Source organism: Somniosus microcephalus, chromosome 12 (genome assembly GCF_052327205.1).
Source record: "Somniosus microcephalus isolate GS21.2 chromosome 12, FLI_Smic_1.0, whole genome shotgun sequence".
NCBI classification, from domain to species: Eukaryota; Metazoa; Chordata; class Chondrichthyes; order Squaliformes; family Somniosidae; genus Somniosus; species Somniosus microcephalus.
This window is the reverse complement of record NC_140998.1, coordinates 211951448-211976441: the sequence shown is the minus strand read 5'-3', so window position 1 is coordinate 211976441 and position 24994 is coordinate 211951448. Positions and strand designations below refer to the sequence as shown.

Here is a 24994-nt window from a genome sequence, read left to right as displayed (position 1 = left end):
GGTCCGCCATTTCAGGTTCCTCCTGGAAGGCCGCCCCTTCACTGCGTATGTGGACCACAAGCCACTCACGTACGCGATGGCCAAGCACACCGAACCCTGGTCCGCTAGGCAGCAACGCCAGCTCGCGGCCGTGTCCGAGTTTACTACGGACATCCAGCACGTCTCCGGTAGAGACAACGTGGTCGCCGACTGCCTGTCCCGTCCCGCCGTCTGTGCGAATCACCTTGCGGTCGACTACACGCAACTAGCAGCGGCCCAGCTCACGGACCCAGACCTCCTCTCGGCGGCTACCAGCCTGCCAGGGCTACGCCTAGCCAAGGTCGCGCACGGGCCCGAAGCCACGGCAGTCACTTGCGACGTCTCACTCGGCCAACCCAGGCTGGTTGTCCCTGAGACCTGGCGCCGCCGCGTTTTCGACGCGCTCCACGGGCTCTCTCACCTGGGTTCCCGCGCATCCGTCAAACTCCTCTCCAAGCGCTTCATCTGGCACGGCCTCAGCAAAGATGTTCGGACTTGGGCCACCTCCTGCCTCGCCTGCCAACGGGCTAAGGTACAGCTGCACACCAAAGCACCCCGGGAGACTTCGAGGTACCCAGCCGCCGCTTCGACCACGTACACGTCGACATCGTCGGTCCCCTGCCGCCATCGCAAGGCCAAACTTATCTCCTCACGATGGTCGACCGCTACACACGCTGGCCTGAGGCAGTGCCGCTGACCTCCACCACCACAGCCGACATCGCCAGGGCGTTCGTTAACACCTGGGTTGCGAGGTTCGGCGTACCGGCCGACATAACCTCCGACAGAGGCGCCCAGTTCACCTCCGAACTCTGGACGGCCACAGCACGCAACCTCGGGGTGACGCTCCACCGCACCACGGCGTACCACCCGCAGGCCAACGGGCTTTGTGAACGCTTCCACAGGTCAGTCAAGGCCTCACTCCGCGCCGGCCTGCAGGACAGTACCTGGACTGACCGCCTACCGTGGGTGCTACTCGGCCTACGCACCGCGGTCAAGGAAGACCTCCAGTCCTCGGCAGCGGAGTTAGTCTACGGACAACCGCTGCGCGTCCCAGGCGAATTCCTTCCGGAGCCTACCAAGCCTTGGTCGGCCGAACAGCAGCGGCTCAACTCTTTCTCTTCCGCTCAGCAGTTCGCCCCACTTCCGGTCAACCGACACGGCGAACTCGCACCTCACGTCCCGCCAAATTTACAGCAGGCGCGCTTTGTCTTCGTGCGACACGACGCGCACCGCGGGCCCCTGCGACCCCCATACGACGGATCGTACAAGGTACTACAAACCGGGGAAAAGGTCTTCAAGCTGCGACTCGGCGACAGGGTCGACACAGTCTCCATCGACCGGCTGAAACCAGCACACACAGAACCAGGGGAACAGGTCCCCGTGGCCCAGCCTCCAACTAGAGGCCGTCCCCCCGGCAAGCCAGCACAGCCGGCGGCGAACCGCCCGACCCAACCAACTAGACCGGCGACCACTCAGAGCCGCTGCGGCAGAACCATTAGACCACCGTCACGACTCGTCCACTCCTCCTAAGCGGATTCTGGGGGGAGCTCTGTGGCGACACGCCACCACTGGACATAATCCGCTCACGGCGGCACGGACAGTCTAAGCAGAAGCCCCCAGCCGGGGGCCCTTTCCTCCAGCAACTTGTTTCCCGCAGGGACAGGCTGCCGGGAGCACTTCCTGTCTGGGAAGTATTTAAGTGGATGCGCGGGCTTTTCTAGTTCCTGTTTGCCATGTGGTTAGAATAAAGCAGTTGTGTTTTCAATAGCTCTGGTCTCGACTCCCACGTTTGCCGCGGTATCTCAACAGTGGTTTGTTGGACCTTTGCATTCTCCCTTTGAAAGGATTAACAGTCTGCTAGGCCGCAACAAGAATACTCCCTTTGCAGCCATAACCATCTTTATCCTGCCGATAGGAGGGTTAGTCCTATATGCCGGGAGGGGTTTATGGAAAGTACTGGGGGGATGTGGGTTTCCACCCAAACCCATCTTGTGCACAAGTATCCCACTGGATGTCAACCCGGAATTCCGAGCTGGAGTTAGGACAGGAATTCTGCTGGGAGTACAGTGATACAGAGTTGGGACAGTGATCCTGCTTGGCCCTAACTACAAATCCCCACAGTCCCAGCAGAATTCCATGCCCTCATTCCAGATGCCCACAGCTCCCAGCAGAACTCTACACCCTCGTTCCTAATCCCCACACCACCAGCAGAATTCCATGCCTTCGTTCCAAATCCCCACAGCTCCCAGCAGAAATCCATGCCCTCATTCCAGATCCCCAAAGCTCCCTGGAGAATTTTACACCCTCGTTCCTAATCCCCAAAGCTCCCAATAGAACTCCATGCCTTCATTCCAAATCCCCACAGCTCCCAGCAGAATTCCATGCACTTGTTCCTAATTCCATGCCCTCGTTCCAGATCCCCACAGCTCCCTGGAGAATTCTACACCCTCGTTCAAAATACCCACAGCTCCCAGTAGAATTCCATGCCTTCGTTTCAAATCCCCACAGCTCCCAGCAGAATTCCATCCCTCGTTCCAAATCCCCACAGCTCCCAGCAGAACTCCCACCCTCACTCCGCTGTGTTCTTGGTGACTGTAATGATAAGGGTAAGACGGGCTTCACCTGTCCTGGGTTTTGTCTTATTTCCATGCACTGTCGGAGGAGCAGTACTGAGGGAGTGCCGCACTGTCAGACAGTCAGTACTGAGGGAGTGCCGCACTGTCAGAGGGGCATGACTGAGGAAGCGCCGCACTGTCGGAGGGGCAGTACTGAGAGAGCGCCGCACTGTCAGAGAGGCAGTACTGAGGGAGCGCCGCACTGTCAGAGAGGCAGTACTGAGGGAGCGCCGCACTGTCGGAGAGGCGGTACTGAGGGAGCGCCGCACTGTCGGAGGGGCAGTACTGAGGGAGCGCCGCACTGTCGGAGGGGCAGTACTGAGGGAGCACTGCACTGTCGGAGGGCAGCACTGAGAGAGCGCCGCACTGTCGGAGAGGCGGTACTGAGGGAGTGCCGCACTGTCGGAGGGGCAGTACTGAGGGAGCGCCGCACTGTCGGAGGGGCAGTACTGAGGGAGCGCCGCACTGTCGGAGGGGCAGTACTGAGGGAGCGCCACACTGTCGGAGGGGCATGGCTGAGGGAGCACCGCACTGTCGGAGGGGCAGTACTGAGGGAGCGCCACACTGTTGGAGGGGCAGTACTGAGGGAGCACCACACTGTTGGAGGGGCAGCACTGAGGGAGCGCCGCACTGTCAGAAGGGCAGTACTGAGGGAGCGCCGCACTGTCGGAGGGGCAGTACTGAGGGAGTGCCGCACTGTCGGAGGGGCAGTACTGAGGGAGCGCCGCACTGTCGGAGGGGCAGTACTGAGGGAGTGCCGCACTGTCGGAGGGGCAGTACTGAGGGAGCGCCGCACTGTCGGAGGGGCAGTACTGAGGGAGCGCCGCACTGTCGGAGGGGCAGTACTGAGGGAGTGCCGCACTGTCGGAGGGGCAGTACTGAGGGAGCACCGCACTGTCGGAGGGGCAGTACTGAGGGAGCACCGCATTGTTGGAGAGGCTGTTTTTCGGATGATACATTAATCTGAGGCCCCGTCTGCCATCTCAGGTGGACGTAAAAGACCCCACGGCCACTATTTCGAAGAAGAGCAGGGGGGCGTTCTCCCTGACATTTATCCTACAACCCACATCACTAAAAAACAGATGATCCGGTCATTGCCACATTGCTGTTTGTGGGAGCTTGCTGTGTGCAAATTGGCTGCCGCATTTCCCACATTACAACAGTGACCGCACTTCAAAAAGGGTTCTTCATTGGCTGTGAAGCGCTTTGGGACGTCCTGAGGTGCTGAAAGGCGCTGGAGAAACGGGAGTCTCTAATAATTCTCTTGTCTTCTGCCTATATTGTTAGTGACTAGGCAGAGCACGAATTGTGATCGATACATCACTGGAAACACTGAGTAAAGACGATGAAAGGCACCATCATGTTGCTACTGTGTCTCATGGGAGCCAGTTCTGGTAAGTGGGTTGTGTTAAGGTGATCGGACCAGACCTCGCCTGCCATTGCTTTTTTTGCATGCCGTTCCTCCTAGTCTCTCTTGGAGCTATCTGCTGTTCCCGCGTTCCTGTGGTGTATGTGCCTTTAAGAGCCCCAGGTGTGCTGTAATGCCGGTAATTGCCACTCGGGCTATATAAGCCTGTATATTGTGTATATCCATTAGAACCCCCCCCCCAGACTTTGCTTAGTAAACACCTATGAACCAACTCCTGTCTTCAGTGTCTTTATCAACACACGGACACTACAGCGGCGACGAAGTGGAAACGGACTTACCTGCAATTTGGCAGCACCTCAAGGACGTCGATTCCTCCGGCGTCCAGAAGACTCAAGGAAGTGAGAGAAGCTGTGGTTTCACCAGCTGGCCAAGCTGGTGGCAGGTACTGCGCTAATCCTTCCTGGGCGTCAGGCTGGGGCTCCAGCGGCTGGCTCGACAGCTGAGACAGGCAGCGAAATCGGAGGCAAGCAATAACGGACTGGGAGGGAGCACTCGGGAGACGGCCGGCGCGGCAAGCAGCTCAGCGTTCAGACCTGGAGAGAAGCTCCGGTGGGAACGAGTCTCCAACAGTAAATTTTAAAAAAAAAGAACGGAAACCGCAGTAAACAGCGTCGTCATCAGCAGCAGCGGTGGGAAAGCGCAGGAAGCGCTATATCTTTGCTACAGAAAAGAAAAAAAAGTGCGGGAAGCGCCATATCTTTTCTAAGATGCCTAAGTCTGGCAATATTGATGCTTTTGATAGCGAAATAGAGGATTGGACCACATATGTGGAAAGAGTAGAGGTATATTGCACTGCAAATGGAATAGAAGATGAAAAAAAATCTTCAGTACTTCTGAACTTAATGGGCGCAAAGACATACGGGCTGTTACGAAATTTAATCACTGCAGCCAAACCAAAGGACAAGAATTTTAAAGAAATTCTTGATACCCTGCAGAAGCACTTAAACCCAACACCGCTGCTGATAGCGGAACGATTCAAGTTCTTCAAGAGAAATCAACACAAGAATGAAAGTAACGCTGATTACCTAACCGAATTGAGAAAGCTATCAAAGTACTGCCAATTCGGGACAGGACTATCAGATTATCTTCGAGACAAATTCGTTTGCGGTCTCTTAAGTGAAGGAACACAAAAAAGGCTGTTTTCTGAAAAAGATTTAACATTGGACAAAGCTTTCAGTATGGCTGTATCATACGAAGCAGCAGCAAAAGAAGCTGCAGAGATACAACAAAAGACACAGGACTTCGGCACCCATGAAATGACACAGGGTTTCGAAAGATGTTATCGCTGCGGCAGATCCACCCATAACCAGAGGGACTGCCGGTTCAAGGACAAAGCATGCAGGCAATGCGGAAAGATTGGACACATTGCACGGGCATGCCGATCTGGACAAAATAAATGCACAGACAGAAAAAAAAAATCAATAAAGAAAAGTACAGGAAGGTACAAATGATGACGGACAGTAGCTCCGAAGACCAGAAGAGCGATAGCGACTTCGAAAACAAGAGACTAAGCTGTCTCAAATTACATAATGTACTTGCCAAAGATGATTACCAAACCATTTGGGTTACCCTCACAATAGCAGGGTCCCCAGTTAAAATGGAGCTAGATACAGGATCAGCTCTAACCGTAATAAATTGACGGGATTACGAGAGGCTATTTTCGCATATACCTCTAAAAGGCACATCCATTATCTTAAAAACATATACGGGGCAGAAAGTATACCCCAAAGGAAAAATAAGGGTGCCTGTTGTATACAACGGCAAAGAAATACAAAAGTTGTATTTATACATTCTACAAGATGGTGGTCCACCGTTGTTGGGACGTGAATGGATCAGAAAGATACGTTTAGACGGGACCTCCATTCAGGCACTGACGGTGACCAGTAAGAAAAAAAACAATGATGACATCATACCTGAACGATTAAAAGACATCTTGGCCAATGCCAAAGAAGTGTTTCAAAAGAAACTAGGAACCTTGAAAGGCATCACCGCCTCAATAAAAGTGGAAGATGCAGCAATTCCCAAATTTTTTAAGGCAAGACCGGTGCCATACGCAATACGTCCAGCAGTCGAGGCAGAGCTGGAGAATTTGGAAAAAGCAGGCGTATTATCCAAAATAGATTGGAGCGAATGGGCAACACCCATCATTCCAGTCATGAAAAAAGCATTGAATAAAGATAAATCTGAAGAACAGAGAAAAATTCGCATCTGTGGTGACTTCAAGGTAACTGTAAACCCGGTCCTTCACACAGTACAGTATCCTCTTCCGAGGATAGAAGATATTTTCGCCTCACTATCCGGAGGGAAAAGTTTCACCAAAATTGACTTGGCACAGGCATATCTACAGATGGAGGTTGAGGAGGCCTCTGAAAAGTATCTCACGATAAACACACACAAAGGCCTGTACCAGTACAATCAACTGGTTTTTGGAGTAGCATCAGCTCCAGCTATCTGGCAAAGAGCTATGGAGCAAGTTCTGCAAGGGATTCCGGGGACTCAATGCTACCTAGACGACATCCTTGTAACAGGAGAAAACGACAACGAGCACCTTGCCAATTTGGAGCAGGTGCTCACTAGGCTGAAAGAACGGGGCCTACGAGCAAATCGCCCCAAGTGCGAATTTTTCCAAAATCAGATATCATATTGCGGCCACATAATTAATAATGAAGGGTTGCATAAGTCACCTGAAAAAATTGAAGGGGTCATAAAAGCCCCAGCACCTGAAAATGTTTCACAATTAAGGTCGTTCCTGGGATTAATAAATTACTATCATAAATTTTTACCGAACTTATCAACTCTTCTACACCCTCTTAATGAACTTCTACAAACAGGAGTGATTTGGAAATGGAACGAAGACTGTAAACGTGCCTTCCATAAATGCAAAGACTTAATCACATCCGAAGAAGTTTTGGCTCATTACAACCCATCACTGCCAATCAGACTGGTGTGCGATGCATCCCCTTACGGCATAGGAGCAGTATTATCCCATAAATTCCCTGATGGCTCAGAACGGCCGATAGCTTTTGCGTCACGCTCATTAAACTCAGCTGAGCGTAACTATGCCCAAATCGACAGGGAAGCACTCAGCCTGGTATGGGGAGTGAAGAAATTCAACCATTACCTACACGGACAAAAATTTACCTTGTTGACTGACCATCAACCCCTCATCTCTATATTCAACCCTAAAAAAGGTGTTCCCATTATGACAGCGCAAAGGCTACAGAGGTGGTCCCTTTTTCTAGGGGCACACCAATACAACATAGAATACAAAGGGTCAAAACAGCATGGGAATGCTGACGGTTTATCACGCCTACCATTGCCAACGGTAGAAGAGGCACCTACAGTAGACCCAGTAGAGATGTTCCACTCTACCATAGTGGAATGTCTACCAGTGACAAATTCTGCCATTGAAAGGGAGACGAGAAATGACCCGACTCTCTCACGGGTCTACGATTTAACAGTGAAGGGATGGCCAGCACATGGCAAACCACTGTTGCCAGCATTCTCGCAAAGAAGAGAACAGCTGTCAGTGTGCCGAGGAACCTTGATGTGTGGATCCAGAGTGGTGATTCCACCCAAACTCCAGGATAAAGTGCTAAAGGAGCTTCACGAGGGGCATCTGGGTGGAGTGAAAATGAAGAACCTAGCTAGGGCGTTTGTATGGTGGCCAGGTATCGATGGAGACATCGAAGAAATGACCAAGAGCTGCCTAGGATGCCAGAAGGTCCAAAACGCTCCACCACAAGCCCCTCTACATCCATGGGAGTGGCCCTCATCTCCCTGGCAAAGGGTGCACATCGACTTTGCTGGTCCATTTATGGACTCAATGTTCTTAATCGTGGTTGATGCACACTCCAAGTGGCCGGAGGTAATAAAGATGTCCTCCACCACCATGGAAAAAACCATCACAGTATTAAGGACCATATTTGCCAGGAATGGGCTGCCGGAACAGATATGTTCTGATAATGGACCGCAATTTGTGTCCGAAGAATTCAGAAAGTTCTTAAAAAACAATGGGGTTAAGCACTACACGTCCGCCCCATACCATCCCGCCACCAATGGATTGGCTGAAAGGTTTGTCCAGACCTTCAAGAAGGCCAAAAAGGCCATGGGTAATGAAGACATAAAACTTCAGCACAAGGTGGATAACTTCTTATTCGCATACAGGAATGCAACACATATGGTTACCAACCAAACTCCCGCCATGATGTTCTTCAATAGAAACCTAAGATGCCGGCTGGATTTGGTCAAGCCCAACATCAGAAGGGACGTGGAGAACCGGCAATTTCAAGGCATGAATGAAAGGCCAACTAGAACCTTCCAGATAGGTCAACAAGTTTTGGCCCGGGACTACCGTACCCAGAAATGGCAGCCTGGAACTATCTGCACACGACTAGGACCACTGATGTATACCGTGGACATCGGAGAAAGCATAATAAGGCGCCATGCTGACCAAATCATAAAGTCATCCGAAAAGGGACAACCTACACCACAACTCTATACATCTAACGGATGAAGTAGAGATACCCATATCTACCTCCGATCCGGTGATACTGGAACCCGATGAGCCCGACACTGGCATTCAAGCCAAATCAGCCTTGCCAGAAGAACCTACTACACCACCAGAAACTACTACACCCCCGAGGCGTTATCCGGACCGAGTCAGGAAGCCTCCTGAGAGACTGACTTATAATTAATTAACTACAGCAATGTATATTATTTTGCTTATAACATGTAATTAATAATTACTTAAAATATGATGTACTGGTTAGCTAAAAGGGGAGGAATTGTGGTGTATGTGCCTTTAAGAGCCCCAGGTGTGCTGTAATGCCGGTAATTGCCACTCGGGCTATATAAGCCTGTATATTGTGTATATCCGTTAGAAACCCCCCCCAGACTTTGCTTAGTAAATACCTATGAACCAACTCCTGTCTTCAGTGTCTTTATCAACACACGGACACTACAGTTCCCTCCAGTCCTTCACCTGGACCTGCCAACCCCACTCCAAATCCCCACAGTCCCAGTAGATTTCCAACCCTTGCTCCATATCCACACACACCCAGCCGAATTCCTGCCCTCACTTCATATCCCCACACACTCCCAGCAGGATTCCTGTCCTCACTTCATATCCCCACACACTCCCAGCAGGATTCCTGTCCTCACTTCATATCCCCAGGCACTCCCAGTAGGATTCCTGTCCCACTCCATATCCCCACACTCCCAGCAGAATTCCTGTCCTCACTCCATATCCCCACACACTCCCAGCAGGATTCCTTCCCTCACTCCATATCCCCACACACTCCCAGCAGAATTCCTGCCCTGACTCCATATCCCCACACACTCCCAGCAGAATTCCTGTCCCACTCCAAATCCCCAGACACTCCCAGCTGAATTCCTGTCCTCACTCCAAATCCCCACACTCCCAGCAGAATTCCTGCCCTCACTCCATATCGCCACACACTCCCAGCAGAATTCCTTCCCTCACTCCATAACCCCACACACTCCCAGCTGAACTCCTGCCCTCTCTCCATAACCCCACACACTCCCAGCAGAATTCCTGCCCTCACTTCATATCCCCACACACTCCCAGCAGGATTCCTGTCCTCACTTCATATCCCCAGGCACTCCCAGTAGGATTCCTGTCCCACTCCTTATCCCCACACTCCCAGCAGAATTCCTGTCCTCACTCCATATCCCCACACACTCCCAGCAGAATTCCTGCCCTCACTCCATATCCCCACACACCCAGCAGGATCCCTGCCCTCACTCCATAACTGCACACACTCCCAGCATAATTCCTGCCCTCACTCCATATCCCCACACACTCCCAGTAGAATTCCTGCCCTCACGCCATATCCCCACACACTACCAGCAGGATTCCTGCCCTCACTCCATATCCCCACACTCCCAACAGGATTGCTGCCCTCACTCCAAATCCCCAGACACTCCCAGCTGAATTCCTGTCCTCACTCCAAATCCCCACACTCCCAGTAGAATTCCTGCCCTCAGTCCACATCCCCACACACCCAGCAGAATTCCTGCCCTGACTCCATATCCCCACACACTCCCAGCAGAATTCCTGTCCCACTCCAAATCCCCAGACACTCCCAGCTGAATTCCTGTCCTCACTCCAAATCCCCACACTCCCAGCAGAATTCCTGCCCACACTCCATATCCCCACACACTCCCAGCAGAATTCCTGCCCTCACTCCCTAACCCCACACACTCCCAGCAGAACTCCTGCCCTCACTCCATATCCCCACACACCCAGCAGGATCCCTGCCCTCACTCCATAACCCCAGACTCCCAGCAGCATTCCTGCCCTCATCCATAGCCCCACACTCCCAGTAGAATTCCTGCCCTCACTCCATATCTCCACACACCCAGCAGGATCCCTGCCCTCACTCCATGCCCCCACACTCCCAGCAGAATTCCTGTCCTCACTCCAAATCCCCACACTCACAGTAGAATTCCTGTCCTCACTCCAAATCCCCACACACTCCCAGCAGGATTCCTTCCCTCACTCCATATCCCCACACACTCCCAGCAGAATTCCTGCCCTGACTCCATATCCCCACACACTCCCAGCAGAATTCCTGTCCCACTCCAAATCCCCAGACACTCCCAGCTGAATTCCTGTCCTCACTCCAAATCCTCACACTTCCAGCAGAATTCCTTCCCTCACTCCATAACCCCACACACTCCCAGCAGAACTCCTGCCCTCTCTCCATAACCCCACACACTCCCAGCAGAATTCCTGCCATCACTCCATATCCCCACACACCCAGCAGGATCTCTGACCTCACTCCATAACCCCAGACTCCCAGCAGCATTCCTGCCCTCATCCATATCCCCACACACACAGTAGAATTCCTGCCCTCACTCCGTATCCCCACATACCCAGCAGGATCCCTGCCCTCACTCCATGCCCCCACACTCCCAGCAGAATTCCTGTCCTCACTCCATATCCCCACACACTCCCAGCAGAATTCCTGCCCTCACTTCATATCCCCACACTCCCAGCAGAAGTCCTCTCCCCATTACACCACCCAGCTGTCCCTCGGCCATCCTTCTATAGCCCGCCCCACCGATCAACTGCCCCACACTTGCCCTTTGCACCCAAACCTGTCGCCCAGGTGGGTCTGGACGTATTGCTCTCGCTGTCCTGTTAAGTTTCTTATAGACCTGAGAGCGAGCCAGAGAGAGAGCGAGAGAGAAATAGTCTGTGGGGATATGGAGTGAGACAGGAATTCTGCTGGGAGAGTGGGAATCTGGAGCGGGAATGGAATTCTACTGGTTGTGTGGGAATATGGATTGAGGACAGGAATTCTGCTGGGAATGTGGGGATATCGAATGGCAGGAATTCTGTTGGAAGTGTGGGAATGTGGAGTAGGACAGGAATCCTGCTGGGAGTGTGGGGATATGCAGCGAGGACAGGAATGCTGCTGGATGTGTGGGGATATGGAGTGGGACAGGAGTTCTGCTGGGAATGTGGGGATATGGACCGAGGACAGGAATGCTGCTGGGTGCGTGGGGATGTAGAGCGAGGACAGGAATGCTGCTGGGAGTGTAGGGATGTGGAGTGGGACATGAATCTTGCTCGGTGTGTGGGGATATGGAGTGAGGGCAGGAATACTGCTGGGTGTGTGGGGATGTGGAGCGGGGACAGGAATCCTGCTGGAAGTGTGGGGATATGGAGTGACGGCAGGAATCCTGCTGGGAGTGTGGGGATGTGGAACGGGGACAGGAATCCTGCTGGGAGTGTGTGGGGATGTGGAGCGAGGACAGGAATCCTGCTGGGAGTGTGTGGGGATGTGGAGTGGGGACAGGAATCCTGCTGGGAGTGTGTGGGGATGTGGAGCGGGGACAGGAATCCTGCTGGGAGTGTGTGGGGATGTGGAGCGAGGACAGGAATCCTGCTGGGAGTGTGTGGGGATGTGGAGTGGGGACAGGAATCCTGCTGGGAGTGTGTTGGGATGTGGAGCGAGGACAGGAATCCTGCTGGGAGTGTGTGGGGATGTGGAGCGGGGACAGGAATCCTGCTGAGAGTGTGGGGGTGTGGAGTTGGGACAGGAATCCTGCTGGGAGTGTGGGGATGTGGAGTGCCAGGATTCACATTGCTGTGCTTTGCCCCTCCAGCCACAAGGTGTACGGACGTCGCTGGGACACTCAAGCAAATCGATGCCGGAATAGGGCTGGTGTTTGGGGTCAATTTTACTGGGTCCGTGTACACCAGATTGGGGAATTCCTGGATCCAGGTCCCTGGCAACCTCAAGCACATCACGGTGGGACCGTCTGGAGTCTGGGGAGTGGACCAGAAGATGAACATCTTGCAATTGATGGGAGGACATTGGGCCTCCATATTCAGTAAGTCAGGAGATACCCACAAGTTAAGTAAGAAAGAATTGGCATTTCTCCAGTGCCTTTCACCACCTCAGGACGTCCCAAAGTGCTTCACAGCCAATGAAGTACTTTTTTTGAACTGTGTTCACTGTTGTAATGTAGGAAACATGGCAGCCAATTGGCGCACAGCAAGCTCCCACAAACAGCAATGTAAGAATGGCCCAGATCATCTGTTTTAGTGATGTTGGTTGAGGGATAAATATTGGCCCCAGGGCACCGGGGAGAACTCCCCCCTGCTCTACTTCCAATGGTGGATGTGGGAACTTTTACATCCACCTGAGAGGGCAGACGGGGCCTCGGTTTAACGTCTCACCTGAAAGACGGCCCCTCCGACAGTGCAGCGCTACCTCAGTACTGCCCCTCCGACAGTGCGGGGCTCCCTCAGTACTGCCCCTCTGACAGTGCGGCGCTCCCTCAGTACTGCCCCTCTGACAGTGCGGCGCTCCCTCAGTACTGCCCCTCCGACAGTGCGGCGCTCCCTCAGTACTGCCCCTCTGACAGTGCGGCGCTCCCTCAGTACTGCCCCTCTGACAGTGCGGCACTCCCTCAGTACTGCCCCTCCGACAGTGCAACACTCCCTCAGTACTGCCCCTCCGACAGTGCGGCGCTCCCTCAGTACTGCCCCGCCGACAGTGCGGCGCTCCCTCAGTACTGCCCCTCCGACAATGCGGTTCTCCCTCAGTACTGCCCCTCCGACAGTGCGGCGCTCCCTCAGTACTGCCCCTCTGACAGTGCGGCGCTCCCTCAGTACGGCCCCACTGACAGTGCGACGCTCCCTCAGTACTGACCCTCCGACAGTGTGGCGCTCCCTCAGTACTGACCCTCCGACAGTGCGGAGCTCCCTCAGTACTGCCCCTCCGACAGTGAGGCGCTCCCTCAGTACTGCCCCTCCGACAGTGCGGCGCTCCCTCAGTACTGCCCCTCCGACAGTGCGGCGCTCCCTCAGTACTGCCCCTCCGAAAGTGCGGCGCTCCCTCAGTACTGCCCCTCCGACAGTGCAGCGCTACCTCAGTACTGCCCCTCCGACAGTGCGGGGCTCCCTCAGTACTGCCCCTCTGACAGTGCGGCGCTCCCTCAGTACTGCCACTCCGACAGTGCGGCGCTCCCTCAGTACTGCCCCTCTGACAGTGCGGCACTCCCTCAGTACTGCCCCTCCGACAGTGCAACACTCCCTCAGTACTGTCCCTCCGACAGTGCGGCGCTCCCTCAGTACTGACCCTCCGACAGTGCGGCGCTCCCTCAGTACTGCTCCTCCGACAGTGCGGCGCTCCCTCAGTACTGCCCCTCCGACAGTGCGGCGCTCCCTCAGTACTGCCCCTCCGACAGTGCGGAGCTCCCTCAGTACTGCCTCTCCAACAGTGAGGCGCTCCCTCAGTACTGCCCCTCCGACAGAGCGGCGCTCCCTCAGTACTGCCCCACTGACAGTGCGACTCTCCCTCAGTACTGCCCCTCCAACAGTGCGGCGCTCCCTCAGTACTGACCCTCCGACAGTGCGGCGCTCCCTCAGTACTGACCCTCCGACAGTGCGGCGCTCCCTCAGTACTGCTCCTCCGACAGTGCGGCGCTCCCTCAGTACTGCCCCTCCGACAGTGCGGCGCTCCCTCAGTACTGCCCCTCCGACAGTGCGGAGCTCCCTCAGTACTGCCTCTCCAACAGTGAGGCGCTCCCTCAGTACTGCCCCTCCGACAGTGCGGCGCTCCCTCAGTACTGCCCCACTGACAGTGCGACTCTCCCTCAGTACTGCCCCTCCAACAGTGCGGCGCTCCCTCAGTACTGCCCCTCCGACAGTGCGGCGCTCCCTCAGTACTGACCCTCCGACAGTGCGGCGCTCCCTCAGTACTGCCGCTCCGACAGTGCGGCGCTCCCTCAGTACCGCCCCCCGACAGTGCAGCGTTCCCTCAGTACTGCCCCTCTTACATTGCGGCGTTCCCTCAGTACTGCCCCTCCGACAGTGCCGCGCGCCCTCAGTACTGCCCCTCCGACAGTGCGGCACTCCCTCAGTACTGACCCTCCGACGGTGCGGCGCTCCCTCAGTACCGCCCCTCCGAGAGTGCGGCACTCCCTCAGTACTGACCCTCTGACAGTGCGGCGCTCCCTCAGTACTGCCCCTCCGACAGTGCGGCGCTCCCTCAGTACTGCCCCTCCGACAGTGCGGCACTCCCTCAGTACTGCCCCTCCGACAGTGCGGCGCTCCCTCAGTACTGCCCCTCCGACAGTGCGGCGCTCCCTCAGTACTGCCCCTCCGAAAGTGCGGCGCTCCCTCAGTACTGCCCCTCCGACAGTGCAGCGCTACCTCAGTACTGCCCCTCCGACAGTGCGGGGCTCCCTCAGTACTGCCCCTCTGACAGTGCGGCGCTCCCTCAGTACTGACCCTCTGACAGTGCGGCGCTCCCTCAGTACTGACCCTCCGACAGTGCGGCGCTCCCTCAGTACTGCCCCTCCGACAGTGCGGCGCTCCCTCAGTACTGCCCCTCCGACAGTGCGGCGCTCCCTCAGTACTGCCCCTCCGACAGTGCGGCGCTCCCTCAGTACTGCCCCTCCAACAGTGCGGAGCTCCCTCAGTACTGCCCCTCCGACAGTGCGGCGCTCCCTCAGCACTGCCCCTCCGACAGTGCGGTGCTCCCTCAGTACTGCCCCACTGACAGTGCCACTCTCCCTCAGTACTGCCCCTCCGACAGTGCGGCGCTCCCTCAGTACTGACCCTCCGACAGTGCGGCGCTCCCTCAGTACCGCGCCTCCGACAGTGCGGCGCTCCCTCAGTACTGCCCCTCCGACAGTGCGGCGCTCCCTCAGTACTGCCCCTCCGACAGTGCGCCGCTCCCTCAGTACTGCCCCTACGACCGTGCGGCGCTCCCTCAGTACTGCCCCTCCGACCGTGCGGCGCTCCCTCAGTACTGCCCCTCCGACAGTGCGGCGCTCCCTCAGTACCGCGCCTCCGACAGTGCGGCGCTCCCTCAGTACTGCCCCTCCGACAGTGCGGCGCTCCCTCAGTACTGCCCCTCCGACAGTGCGGCGCTCCCTCAGTACTGCCCTTCCGACCGTGCGGCGCTCCCTCAGTACTGCCCCTCCGACAGTGCGGCGCACCCTCAGTACTGCCCCTCCGACAGTGCGGCGCTCCCTCAGTACTGCCCCTCCGACAGTGCGGCACTCCCTCAGTACTGCCCCTCCGACAGTGCGGCGCTCCCTCAGTACTGGCACTGGAGACTGTTGGTGTTGCTTGAAGCAATGTCCTGGAGATTAATCATTCCTGGAGTCTCCAGGGCATAAAAATATGAATTTCTACAATTCAGAGAGAAGATTGTTAAAGGAGGACCGTTGATTAAAGATCTTAAATATGAAGTGGCTTAAATGATCAATTCTCAATATTACTTTGAAATAAGAATGGCTAACAAACTTCTGCATGTTAAATTTAAGTTAGAAACCAGAAAGCTAAGTGCTGATCTGTAGTCTGCGGATTAGAGACAGAGGTTAGATGGACAAAGAAAAAGAAGGCTGGGAGAGTTAGGGTTTATTTGGCATAGACCCCAGTGGGAATCAGTTCAGGTAAAGGGGATAGACAAGGGGAAGAGTTTTAGGGAGGGAATTCCAGAACTCGGGGCCCAGGCGGCTGAAGGCTCGGCCGCCAATGGTGGAGCGATGGAGATTGGGGGATGCGCAAGAGGCCGGAATTGGAGGGGCGCAGAGATCTCGGAGGGTTGTAGGGGCTGGAGGAGGTTACAGAGATAGCGAGGGTTGTAGGGGCTGGAAGAAGTTACAGAGATAGGGAGGGTTGTAGGGGCTGGAGGAGGTTACAGAGATAGGGAGTGTTGGAAGGGCTGGAGGAGGTTACAGAGATAAGGAGGGTTGTAGGGGCTGGAGGAGGTTACAGAGATAGGGAGGGCTTGAGGTGCTGGAGGAGGTTACAGAGATAGGGAGGGTTGTAGGGGCTGGAGGAGGTTACAGAGATAGGGAGGGTTGTAGGGGCTGGAGGAGGTTACAGAGCTAGGGAGCGTTGTAGGGGCTGGAGGAGGTTACAGAAATAGGGAGGGTTGTAGGGGCTGGAGGAGGTTACAGAGATAGGGAAGCTTGTAGGGGCTGGAGGAGGTTACAGAGATAGGGAGGGTTGTAGGGGCTGGAAGAAGTTACAGAGCTAGGGAGGGTTGTGGGGGCTGGAGGAGGTTACAGAGATAGGGAGTGTTGGAGGGGCTGGAGGAGCTTACAGAGATAGGGAGGGTTGTAGGTGCTGGAGGAGGTTACAGAGATAGGGAGGGTTGTAGGGGCTGGAGGAGGTTACAGAGATAGGGAGGGTTGTAGGGGCTGGAGGAGGTTACAGCGATAGGGAGGGTTGATGGGGCTGGAGGAGGTTACAGATATTGGGAGGGTTGTAGGGGCTGGAGGAGGTTACAGAGATAGGGAGGGTTGTAGGGGCTGGAGGAGGTTACAGAGAGAGTGAGGGTTGTAGGGGGCTGGAGGAGGTTGCAGAGATAGGGAGGGTTGTAGGCGCTGGAGGAGGTTACAGAGATAGGGAGGGTTGTACGGGCTGGAGGAGGTTACAGAGATAGGGAGAGTTGTAGGGGCTGGAGGAGGTAACAGAGATAGGGAGGTTTTGAGTTGCCGGAGGAGGTTACAGAGATAGTGAGGGTTGTAGGGGCTGGAGGAGTTTACAGAGATAGGGAGGGTTGTAGGGGCTGGAGGGGGTTACAGAGATAGGGAGGTTTTGAGGTGCTGGAGGATGTTACAGAGATAGGGAGGGTTGTAGGGGCTGGAGGAGGTTACAGAGATAGGGAGGGTTGCAGGGGCTGGAGGAGGTTACAGCGATAGGGAGGGTTGTAGGAGCTGGAGGAGGTTACAGAGACAGTGAGGGTTGTAGGGGCTGGAGGAGGTTACAGAGATAAAGAGGTTTGTAGGGGCTGGAGGAGGTTACAGAGATAGGGAGGGTTGTAGGGGCTGGAGGAGGTTACAGAGATAGGCTGGGGTGTAGGGTGCTGGAGGAGGTAGGGAGGGTTGTACGGGCTGGAGGAGGTTACAGAGATAGGGAGAGTTGTAGGGGCTGGAGGAGGTAACAGAGATAGGGAGGTTTTGAGGTGCCGGAGGAGGTTACAGAGATAGGGAGGGTTGTAGGGGCTGGAGGAGTTTACAGAGATAGGGAGGGTTGTAGGGGCTGGAGGGGGTTACAGAGATAGGGAGGTTTTGAGGTGCTGGAGGATGTTACAGAGATAGGGAGGGTTGTAGGGGCTGGAGGAGGTTACAGAGATAGGGAGGGTTGTAGGGGCTGGAGGAGGTTACAGCGATAGGGAGGGTTGTAGGAGCTGGAGGAGGTTACAGAGACAGTGAGGGTTGTAGGGGCTGGAGGAGGTTACTGAGATAGAGAGGTTTGTAGGGGCTGGAGGAGGTTACAGAGATAGGGAGGGTTGTAGGGGCTGGAGGAGGTTACAGAGATAGGGAGGGTTGTAGGGGCTGGAGGAGGTTGCAGAGATAGGGAGGGTTGTAGGGGCTGGAGGAGGTTACAGAGATAGGGAGGGTTGTAGGGGCTGGAGGAGGTTACAGAGATAGGGAGGGTTGTAGGGGCTGGAGGAGGTTACAGAGATAGGGAGGTGGGCGAGGAGGCCATGCAGGGATTTGAAGACAAGGATGAGGATTTTGAAAGCAAGACATTGCCGGACCGGGAGACAATGTAGGTCAGCGAGTAACAGCGGGGTGATGGGTGGGACGGGACTCAGAGCAAGTTTGGACACTGCGTAGATGACCACAAGTTTATGGAGGGTGAACGGTGAGAGGTCAGCCAGGGGAGTGTTGGAATAGTCGAATTTTCAGGTAACCAAGGCACGGGTGAGGGTTTCAGCAGCAGATGAGCTGAGGCAGGTGCGGAGATGGGCGATGTTACAGAATTGTGAGAGATTGGGAAATGTTGGTGTTCAGAGGGACCTGGGTGTCCTTGTGCACGAATCACTGAAAGTTAACATGCGGGTACAGCAAGCAATTGGGAAAGCAAATGGTATGTTGGCCTATATTACCAGAGGATTTGAGTGTAAGAGTAAAGACATCTTATTGCAATTATATTGGGCCCTGGTGAGACCACACCTGGAGTATTGTGGACAGTTTTGGTCTCCTTACCGAAGGAAGGATATACTTGCCATAGAGGGAGTGCAACGAAGGTTCACCAGACTGGTTCCTGGGATGGGGGGATTGTCCTATGAGGAGAGATTGGGTCGACTAGGCCTGTATTCACTAGAGTTTAGAAGAATGAGAGGGGATCTCATTGAAACGTATAAAATTCTGACCGGGCTAGACAGACTGGATGCAGGGAGGATGTTTCCCCTGGCTGGGGAGTCTAGAACCAGGGGTCACAGTCTCAGGATAAGGGGTCATCCATTGAGGACTGAGATGAGGAGTAATTTCTTCACTCAGAGGGTGGTGAATCTTTGGAATTCTCTACCCCAGAGGGCTGTGGAGGCTCAGTCGTTGAGTATATTCAAGACAGAGATCGATAGATTTTTGGATCTTAAAGGAATCAAGGGATATGGGGATAGTGCAGGAAAGTGGAGATGAGGTAGAAGATCAGCCCTGGTCTCATTGAATGGCGGAGCAGGCTCGAGGGGCCGAATGGCCGACTCCTGCTTAAGTTCTTAGTTGGGTTCCTGGTGATGGATTGGAGAGGGGGGTTCCTCTCGGGGTTGAGCAAGACACCGAGGTTGCGAAGGGTCTGGTGGGGGTGCGGGGGTGGGGGTCTTTGGGCCTCGGGCAGCCGTGGCCGGAGCGGGCAGCCGGGATGGACAACGTCTAATTGCGGATGGCTTTCCTTTCAGACGGCCAGCTGACGCAGATCGATGCGGGCGGCGAAATGTTCATCGTGGGCGTGGACCAGTTTGGGGCCACCCTCTGCCTGAACAAGGAGGAGGTGGCCAAGGCGGCGCCCAACACCTCGCTGGCCTTCAGCAGCATCGGAAGCCGAATGAAGTACTACTCCTGCGGGCTCTTGGGCTGCTGGGGGGTCACGCTGTCCAAGGACGTCTACTACAGGCTCAACGTCAAGTCGACCGCCTGCATTGGAACCGGCTGGACCCGCATCTTCGGCAAGTTCCAGATGATTGAGGTCGGCACTGATGGCCGGGTCTTCGCAATCAGTATAACAAAACAGCTCTACATGAGGTAACATGCCATTGCCCGACGGGGGGCGCTTTAGGAAGGACCTCAAGGCCTTAGAAACATAGAAACATAGAAGATAGGAGCAGGAGTCGGCCATTCAGCCCCTCGAGCCTGCTCCGCCATTCAATGCGATCATGGCTGATCATCCAAACTCAGTACCCGGTCCCTGCTTTCTCCCCATACCCCTTGATCCCTTTAGCCTTAAGAAATATATTCAACTCCTTCTTGAATATATTTAATGAATTGGCCTCAACTGCCTTCTGTGGTAGAGAATTCTAGAGGTTCACCACTCTCTGGGTGAAGAAATTCCTCCTCATTTCTGTCCTAAATGGCCTACCCCTTATCCTTAGACTGTGACCCCTGGTTCTGGACTTCCCAACCATCGGGAACATCCTTCCTGCATCTAGCCTGTCTAGTCCTGTCAGAAGTTTATATGTTTCAATAAGATCCCCTCTCATTCTTCGAAACTCCAGCGAGTACAAGCCCAATCGACACAATCTCTCCTCATACGTCATTCCTGCCATCCCGGGTATCAGCCTGGTGAATCTTCGCTGAACTCCTTCCATGGCAAGAACATCCTTCCTCAGATAAGGCGACCAAAACTGCACACAATACTCAAGGTGTGGTCTCACCAAGGCCCTGTACAACTGCAGCAAGACATCCTTGTTCCTGTACTCGAACCCTCTCGCTACGAAGGCCAACATACCATTTGCCTTCTTAACCGCCTGCTGCACCTGCATGCTTACCTTCAGCGACTGGTGCACAAGGACACCCAGGTCTCGTTGCACTTCCCCATCTCCCAATCTATTGCCATTCAAATAATAATCTGCCTTCCTGCTTTTGCCACCAAAGTGGATAGCCTTGGAGAAACTCATAGGCTGGTGGGATCAGATTCCATAGGAACGTTCAAGAAGGCAAATGGAGAGGTTCTTGAGGAGGAGGAAGGTGCAGGGTTTAGGGGGATAAAGCCGGGTTGTGGGACTAATTTGACATCTCCTTCAAAGAGCCGACACAGACACGATGGGCCGAATGGCCTCCTTCAGTGCTGTATCATTCTATTTCTCGTCTATCATAACATGAGAAAGAATTTACAGCACAGAAACAGGCCATTCGGCCCAACTGCTCCGTGCTGGTGTTTATGCTCCACACCAGCCTCCTCCCACCCCTCTTCATCGCACCCCATCCACACCAGCCTCCTCCCACCCCTCTTCATCGTACCCCATCAACACCAGCCTCCTCCCACCCCTCTTCATCTCACCCCATCCACACCAGCCTCCTCCCACCCCTCTTCATCTCACCCCATCAACACCAGCCTCCTCCCACCCCTCTTGATCTCAGCCCATCAACACCAGCCTCCTCCCACCCCTCTTCATCTCACCCCATCAGCACCAGCCTCCTCCCACCCCTCTTCATCTCACCCCATCAACACCAGCCTCCTCCCACCCCTCTTTATCTCACCCCATCAACACCAGCCTCCTCCCACCCCTCTTCATCCCACCCCATCAACACGAACCTCCTCCCAATTCTCTTCACCTCACCCTAGCACCATATACTTCTATTCCTTTCTCCCTCGTGTGTTTATCCAGCGTCCCCTTAAATGTATCTCTGCTCTTCGCCTTGACCACTCCCTGTGGTAGCGAGTTCCCCATTCTCACCACTCTCTGGGGAAAGAAATTTCTCCTGAATTCCCTATTGGATTTATCAGTGACTATCTTCTATTGACGGTCCCTAGTTCTGGTCTCGCCCACAAGTGGAAACATCTTCTCTACGTCTACCCTTTCGAAGCCCTGCAGAGAGACTGGAGAAGCTGGGGTTATTCTCCTCAGAGCAGAGAGGCTTAAGGGGAGATTTAATCAAGGTGTTCAAAGTAGGTATCCTAGTGGGGGTATCTAGAACGAGGACTTAGGACTGAGATGAGGAGGAATTTCTTCTCTCAGAGGGTTGTGAATCTTTGGAATTCTCTACCCCGGAGAGCTGTGGAGGCGGAGTCATTGAATATAGTCAAGGCAGAGACTGACTGACATTTGAACTATAGGGGAGTCAATGGGTATGGGGAGCGAGCGGCAAAGTGGTGTTGATGCCAAGATTGGACCAGCCATGATCTTATTGAATGGCGGAGCAGTCTTGAGGGGCCGATTGTTTCTCATCTTCTTATGTTCTTAAATTCATGAGGGGTTTTGATGGAGTAAATAAGGAGAAACTGTTTCCAGTGGCAGGAGGGTCGGTAACCAGAGGACACAGATTGAAGATAATCGGCAAAAGAACCAGAGGGGAGATGAGGAGAATGTTTTAACGCAGCGAGTTGTGATCTGGAACTCGCTGCCTGAAAGGGCAGTGGATCATAGAATCATAGAATAAAATCATAGAACAGTTACAGCGCAGTAGGAGGCCATTCGGCCCCTCGAGCCCGTGCCGGCTCTCTGCAAGAGCACTTCAGCTAGTCCCACTCCCCCGCCCTTTCCCCGTAGCCCTGCGAATGTTTTTTCCTTCAGGTATTTATGCAACTCCCTTTTGAATAATTGAGTCTTCCTCCAGCACCCTTTCAGGCCGTGCATTCCAGATCCTAACCACTCGCTGCGTATAAAAGTTTCCCCTCATGTCGCCTTTGGATCTTCTGCCGATCACCTTGAATTCAATAGTAACTTTCAAAAGGGAATTGGAAGAATACTTGAAAATTGGCAGGGCTGTGGGGAAAGAGCAGTGGGGTGTGGGCCTAATTGGAGAGCTCGTTCAAAGAGCCGGCACAGGCACGATGGGCCGAATGGCCTCCTCCTGTGATGTACCTTTCTCTGGTTCTACGTATTAGCCCTCAGTGATTCTGGGCAGGGAATGGGGAGGAAAGAACAGGCTAGGGTTTCTGCCCCCTGGCCACTTTACAGCGATCCCGACTGGGAACGCTCCTGTGCAGACAGGACCAGGCTGAGCCGCGATGGCAACCGTGGTCGAATAGTCCGACGTTCGCTGTCACGGCATGAAGGATAGCTGCTGACGCGGGGTCCTGGGTTGGGGGTGCGGCAGGTAGTGGCTGGTGGATGGGCAATACACCGGGAAATAGCGGCGGCTTGGGAAAGGAAGGGAGGGAAATCGCTGATGCACAACCAGGGTCAGCTGTGAGGCCTCGTGTAGCTGAACATCCTGACGGAAGTCACCGTCCAGGCTGGTACCGGTAGACTGGCCAATTGAGTGAGCCCCAAGTGCTAAATGTACTGTAAACTCGACAACAATGACTCCCATCTCCCCAGCGCCTTTCACCACCTCAGGACGTCCCAAAGTGCTTCACAGCCAATGAAGGACTTTTTTCGAAGTGTGGTCACCGTTGTAATGTAGGAAACGCAGCAGCCAATTTGCGCACAGCAAGCTCCCACAAACAGCAATTTGATAAACGGCCAGGTAACCTGTTTTTTTAGTGATGTTGGTTGAGGGATAAATATTGGCCCCAGGACACCGGGGAGAACTCCCCCTGCTCTTCTTCGAAATAGTGCCCATGGGATCTTTTACATCCACCTGAGAGAGCAGATGGGGCCTCGGTTTAACATCTCATTCATTAACGTAGTAAAACGTCCCAAGGCGCTTCACAGGATCGTAAATCAGGCAAAATTCAACACCGAGCCACGTAAGGAGATATTAGGACAGGCGGCCAAAAGCTTGGTCAAAGATGTAGGTTTTAAGCAGGCTCTTTTTTTTAAATTCATTCCTGGGATGGGGGCATCGCTGGCAAGGCCACATTTATTGCCCATCCCTAGTTGCCCCTTGAGAAGGTGGTGGTGAGCCACCTTCTTGAACTGCTGCAGTCCGTGTGGTGAAGGTGCTCCCACAGTGCTGTTAGGGAGGGAGTTCCAGGATTTTGACCCAGCGACGATGAAGGAACGGCCGATATATTTCCAAGTCAGGATGGTGTGTGTGACTTGGAGGGGAACTTGGAGGTGGTGGTGTTCCCATGCGCCTGCTGCCCTTGTCCTTCCAGGTGGAAGAGGTGGCGGGTTTGGGAGGTGCTGCCGAAGAAGCCTTGGCGAGTTGCTGCAGTGCATCTTGTAGATGGTCCACACTGCAGCCACGGTGCGCCGGTGGTGGAGGGAGTGAATGTTTAAGGTGGTGGATGGGGTGCCGATCAAGCGGGCTGCTTTGTCCTGGATGGTGTCGAGCTTCTTGAGTGTTGTTGGAGCTGCACTCATCCAGGCAAGTGGAGAGTATTCCATCACACTCCTGAATTGTGCCTTGTAGATGGTGGAAAGGCTTTGGGGAATCAGGAGGCGAGACACTCGTCTTAAAGGAGGAGAGAGAGAGGCGGAGAGGTTTAGGGAGGGAATTCCAGAGCTCGGGGCCCAGGCGGCTGAAGGCACGGCCACCAATGGCGGAGCGATGGAAATCGGAGATGAGCAAGAGACCGGAATTGGAGGAGCGCAGAGATCTCGGAGGGGTTGTAGGGGCTGGAGGAGGTCACGGACCAGCATGACGTCGTAACTAAGTTGAACTCTCACCACATCCTTCTGTATTCCCCCGCTCCCCGCCACACAGGAAAGGCATCACGAGCAACAAGCCCACTGGCTGGGGCTGGACGAAAATACAAATCGAGAACCTTCGATTCAAGCACGCGTCCTGGGACCTGGGGCACCTCTGGCTGGTCAGGGACGACGGGAAGATCGTGCGATGTTCGGGCCAGGACATCAGCTGACTCCAACATCCCCCTCCCCCCCACCCACGGGGCAGAGAGGACAAGGCATGGCAGCCTCATCAAAGCTGCACTGACTGACGCCGGCGAGGAGAGACGGATTTGAGCTCCCCGGAGAATCTCCAACACCGACCTCGAAAACCACAAAATGTCTTTTTGTCACGTTGAATCGAATAAAGCGAGAGTTACGCATGCCTTGCGTCCGAGGCTGTCTCATTCGCACCCTTCCAGAGCGCAGAGGGTAGCCGCAGTCACGAAGGATTGAACAGGCTGGGACTCCTTTCTCTAGACAAGTGGAGGTGACCTTGTGGAGCTCTGTCTAATTGTCGCCTCCAGACTCCGACAATTCCAACGCTGTCCTGGGGGCCTCGCACTTCCCACCCGCTGTGAACTTCAGCTCATCCGAACCTCCGCTGCCCCGTGTCCTAACTCGCTCCCAGTCCCGTTCACCCATCACCCCACCTGATGCTCGCTGACCTACATTGTCTCCCGGTCCGGCAACGCATCGATTTCAAAATTATCATCCTCATCTTCAAATCCCTCCCTATCTCTGTAACCTCCTCCAGCCCCTACAACTCTCCCTATATCTGTAACCTCCTCCAGCCCCTACAACCCTCCCTATCTCTGTAATATCCTCCAGCCCCTACAACCCTCCCTATCTCTGTAACCTCCTCCAGCCCCGACAACCCTCCCTATATCCGTAACCTCCTCCAGCCCCCTACAACCCTCACAATC

The 24994-nt window shown here is 54.6% G+C and overlaps 1 pseudogene; it reads left to right on the top strand.

Annotated features, from left to right (window-relative positions):
• Positions 1–12038: 12038 nt before the first annotated feature.
• On the top strand, positions 12039–24438 carry LOC147110013 (fish-egg lectin pseudogene; annotated as a pseudogene).
• Positions 24439–24994: the final 556 nt, after the last annotated feature.